The sequence below is a fragment of the Rhinoderma darwinii genome, chromosome 2, assembly GCF_050947455.1.
Source record: "Rhinoderma darwinii isolate aRhiDar2 chromosome 2, aRhiDar2.hap1, whole genome shotgun sequence".
Taxonomy (NCBI): Eukaryota; Metazoa; Chordata; class Amphibia; order Anura; family Rhinodermatidae; genus Rhinoderma; species Rhinoderma darwinii.
Window position 1 is genome coordinate 54,032,500 of NC_134688.1, and position 5,000 is coordinate 54,037,499.

Here is a 5,000-nt window from a genome sequence, read left to right on the forward strand (position 1 = left end):
GAGCCATGTGGCCAGCATTTTGGACAAAGATACCCCTAACTTACATTATGCCTATTCCTACCAACTATCCAAGGTTCCCCACTGCTACGCCTTTCTTGGCATTTTGCCCGCTCATTACTTTTTCAATGTACAGAGCTACTGGTGGATACTGTATATAGTAACTAATGATGGACATACCGCATATAGATGAAATATTACTTCAGAGAGTCCCCCTGGCAGCAGGCAGCCGATCTCAAGAAATTCTGGAACAAAAAGTATAAACTGTGAAGATATTATGACGTGCGCTTAGTATGGTTCATCATATCAACAAATATATGTTCAGCCTATTGAAAACATCAGGGAGATTGTTCCCACAGTCTTGTCATGTGTCTCTATAGGAACATTCTGGATGACATCACATTATAGAATTTCTATAGGTTGTTATTTGCTATAATACTTACATATATACAGTGGATCTCCTAGCATGTCGGCTGTCACTGGTGCCACATATTCAGATGTTAGAAATGTCTGTAAAATACATAATGGGTTTAATGCACATACATAAAATAACCCCATATCTATAATGAATAATAATATATTTACTTTCACACATTTCATTTTCTATCACAGGGCGAGTCCAATGCCCCTCTGCCACACAAATAACACCAGCAGTATAATGGCATATAATAGTTGGAGGACCCTGGTATAGATTTTGTATCAGGGACCAGGAGCTTATTGTTATTCTTCTATATAATCTTATCCTTAATGGAAAACTTCTAATTTGTCTTTTGTGGAGTCTTTTGGACTGGAGTAGAGAGAGTAGAAAATGGTAAATTAGATTTCTGGATTCAACAGACAAAATAATTATTAAAGGGGTTCTCTGACAGTTTCATAAACCTTAGTCTAAGCCGCATATGGCTAAAAATAACAAATTGTCCCTACTCATTTGTTAAATTCCCTGTGGCTCCTGCGCTGGTGGTTCTGTTGTCTTTAGTTGCTAGGCCACAGCGGTCATGTCCGTGTGGATGGCATGTCACGTGGCAGCTATTGTGTCACATCCAGGGCCGGCCTTAGGTTTATTGGTGACATGTGCAGTATCTGTGACGTCCTCCCCCTTATGATGCACCATGTAGTGTCCAAATAATTTAATCATACAGTGCCCAAATAACATCACCCAGTCAATAAACTAGGGATTGTATCTTTCTGTTTTTTTATATTATAGGTTTGGGCCCTAAATGCCGGATCGGCAGTGTAAGTTGAGGGTGCCCAGGCCATCTATGGTGGTAGTGCCCTCTTCAGTATTGACCAGTAATACACACTATGTGATCATTTAGAGATGCAGTTAATAAAATACACTGACCTTGGACTCTCCTACTGAATACATCCGACTGAATGTAGAACGTTATGTGATGTGAGGTGGAGGGCTCTGCTTAATCTTTGATCTGCCCTCCTGGGACGTGTGGTTATCATTAACTCTTATGAGGAATTAATTCTAGGAGAAAGAAAGACAATGTATTAGGACAAATCTCAATCAATGGCAACATTTCTATCTAGAACAGAGTCCAGTCCCCAACCAGTGTAAAATTACCAAAGGGGTAAATAGGATGACCGGCTGGGGTCCAGGGATTTGGGGTGGCCCACAGCTCTGGGGATCCATACACCCCTGAAATTGGACAAACAATAACGGCGCAGGGAGGAAGCGAAATGTCTGACCCGGTTGGTCGTCTATTAGGTGAGTATAATTTTTTATTTTATAGGAGCAAAGGGGGCACTATTAATATGGGGGATAAAAGGACTGAGTCGGGGCTTAGAAAAGGGGGCTTCATTACTGTGGGGCCATACAAAAGGGGCATTCTGACCCAGGACATACAAAAAGTGTCATTCTAACTGTGGAGGGTATTGGTGGATACTGCATATAGTAACTAATAAGAGACGCACCTTGCATAGATGAAATATTGCTTCAGTGAGTCCCCCTGGCAGCAGGCAGCCGATCTTAAGGTGTTCTGGAAAAAACAATAATTGTGTAGTTTTATTTCTCCAGACAGACGTGTGCTCAGTATAGACCACCCAACAATGAAGGAAATGTACATTAGGGCTCATGTACACAGCAACTTCATGTGGACGGACCTGTATGGTGGCGCACAGACTGCAGTACTGGTAATGTAGACACTCTGTGTGCGCTGTGTGCTCCCCCATAAGCCAAATGTGTATTAGGAAATTACATAAATAACAAGTCCCTTATATATTACTAATACCATAATATCTTCTTTATGGAGCATTTCTATAATAATAATAATATAAAGCTGCAGCAAAATTCCCAGCGTTTACTTTTGCTACATGTGGATGAGTTTTTGAGACTGTAACTATTCACCTGTAACACTTGTGAATTTTGCCGCGCAGCAAATCTGCAGCGTCTGAATTCAGCTTTATGGCGTAGAATATAGTACTCAAATACTGCAATCATACAGTGCCCAAATAACACTGCCAGACAAGTATTGTCTGTCACACTGTAATGTAATCCATTATCAAGGAATTGTATCTGCATCCTGAGCAGTGCCCTTTACTTTTTTGACATGAAGAGTGGGATTGAGTGTTCAAGCAATGGGTGCCCCAGACATCAAGACCAGTGGCGCCCCATTCATTAGTGACAGGTGATGCACCCAGTGTAACCGCACAGGTCGCACACCCCTAAGACAGGCCCTGGATGAACAACATTGGGGAATTTGTTCCCACAGTCTTGTCATGTGTCTCTATAGGAGGAACATTCTGGATGACATCAGATTATAGAATTTCTATAGGTTGTCATTTGCTATAATACTTACATATATACAGTGTATGTCCTAGCATGTCGGCTGTCACTGGTGCCACATATTCAGATGTCATAAATGTCTGTAAAATACATAATGGAATAAACATAAAATAACCCCATATCCATAATGAATAATAATATATTTACTTTCACACCTTTCATTTTCTATCACAGGACGAGTCAGACATTGAAAACATTTTGTAATCTTAGTGTAAACCTAGGGAACATAACTATAGGGGTGAAGAGGTTGCAGTCACACCCAGGCCCAGGTGTCCATGACTGACATTAGGGGGGGTCACAATGTGGGCAATTTACAAATGCCAATCCCCAATGCCCCCATCTCCTAGAGGAATCCCGATTTTCGCTGCTAGAAACGCGATGTCAGTGAGAGAAGCTCCCAGGCGGAAAGGCAGCTGCTGAGTTGCCTGGCCGCTTCTAAAACACAAGCAGTGGAAGGGAGCCAGCGCAGCGCCCCGTTCCACCTGCTGGAGGGATGCGCCCTATGTAATGGCACAGGTCGCACACCCCTAAGGCCGGCCCTGGCTACTGCTGAGCCTTATTAGGATAATATACGGTAGCTTTTTAAGACTATTTAATTAAATTAAATTAGACATCATATTGAAAACGACTGAGAAGTCACATTCCACATTACTGACAGCTGCAATTCTCAGACAATGGTAAGGGTATGTTCACACACTTAACTAAAAAACGTCTCTAAAATACAGAGCTCTTTTCAAGGGAAAACAGCCTCTGATTTTCAGCCATTTTTTAAACCACAAACATTTTTTGAGGCGTTTTTACCAACGTTCTTGGAGCTGTTTTTCTATTGAGACAATGAAAAACGGCTCCAAAAACGGCCGAAGGAGTGAAATGCACTTCTTTTTACAGGGTGTTTTTTATGCGCCGCTTTATCAAACGCCCACGTAAAATGCACCATCGGAAAAAAAAACAGTTTTTCCCATTTAAATCAATGGGCAGATGTTTGGAAGCGTCCAGCCTCCGTATTTTCGGCTGTTTTTCGGGGTGTTTATGGCCATGAAAATAGGCCATGTGAACATACTCTGAGTTGTAACTTTAATGAGAAAATATGAAACCTTGAAATCTGAATGTAAAATGTTCAGTTGTTACTTGCATTAATAGAAACATTTTACTGGAACTTGAACTGTTTGTCTAAAAAAAAAACAACCCCAACTCCTGACAATCACCAGAAAAAAATCCTTCTACAGTTTTTTTTAAACGGCCACATAAAAAACGCCTCATCGGAACAAACCCCCGTTTTTCCCATTGAAATCAAAGCGCAGATGTTTGGAGGCGTTCAGCCTCTGTAGTTTTAGATGTTTTTCGGGGCGTTTATGGCCATGAAAATAGGCCATGTGAACATACTCTGAGTTGTAACTTTAATGAGAAAATATGAAACCTTGAAATCTGAATGTAAAATGTTCAGTTGTTACTTGCATTAATAGAAACATTTTACTGGAACTTGAACTGTTTGTCTAAAAAAAAAAAACAACCCCCGACAATCACCAGAAAAAAATCCTTCTACAATCATATAGTTGTGGTGAGGTGTTGGTGTGGTTAGAAATTGCTGCAGTAATGTCCAGTGTGAATCTGGCCTTATATGAGAATTCTAGAGCGTATATATTTCATGTGTCCAGTAACATGTAGAATTAATGATAAAATGCTGCATCTTACCTGTCAATCACACAGTCAATCACAGTCCAGGTCCAGACGTCATTGGCAGAAATTGTAAAAAATATGTAATCCAGCTGCACATAGAACCTAACGGCTAGTACTGTCTATGACATCATCAGTGACATCATAAGCGGCTGCAGTATCTGTTACATCATCTAATTATCTCCTACTGCCTGGATAGACTGTCTGTGCATACACTGGATATAGGCGTTACATGGGACTGCTGTTTATAAACATGGAAGAAAGATACATGTGTGGTTATAGGGGCTACGACTAAGAACATGTAATGTATGAAACGTGTAATCTGTTACTAGATGGATTTTATACTGTAATACAGATGTAGCCATCTTTAACTTGACTCTGATAACTTGTTGCAGCGTGATACTTTCTTGATCCCGCAGCACTCCGTGTTTCAAGTGTGCGTGAGTAGGCTTCCACGCCAATGTGTAAAAAATGGGAACTCAGCACTCCAAGGTATTATGCAATAAGTGATATTTGATTTCACATATAGCGAAAAGTA

At 40.7% G+C, this 5,000-nt stretch overlaps 1 long non-coding RNA gene across 1 annotated transcript; it reads right to left on the reverse strand.

The window, feature by feature from the left end:
• Nucleotides 1-451: 451 nt before the first annotated feature.
• LOC142740559 (uncharacterized) lies at nucleotides 452-4,604 on the reverse strand. The gene is made up of 5 exons (XR_012880778.1): nucleotides 4,481-4,604; nucleotides 2,802-2,868; nucleotides 1,918-1,982; nucleotides 1,340-1,471; nucleotides 452-507 (listed from the first exon to the last, which is right to left on the reverse strand). It is a non-coding gene; the product is annotated as an uncharacterized LOC142740559 (long non-coding RNA).
• Nucleotides 4,605-5,000: the final 396 nt, after the last annotated feature.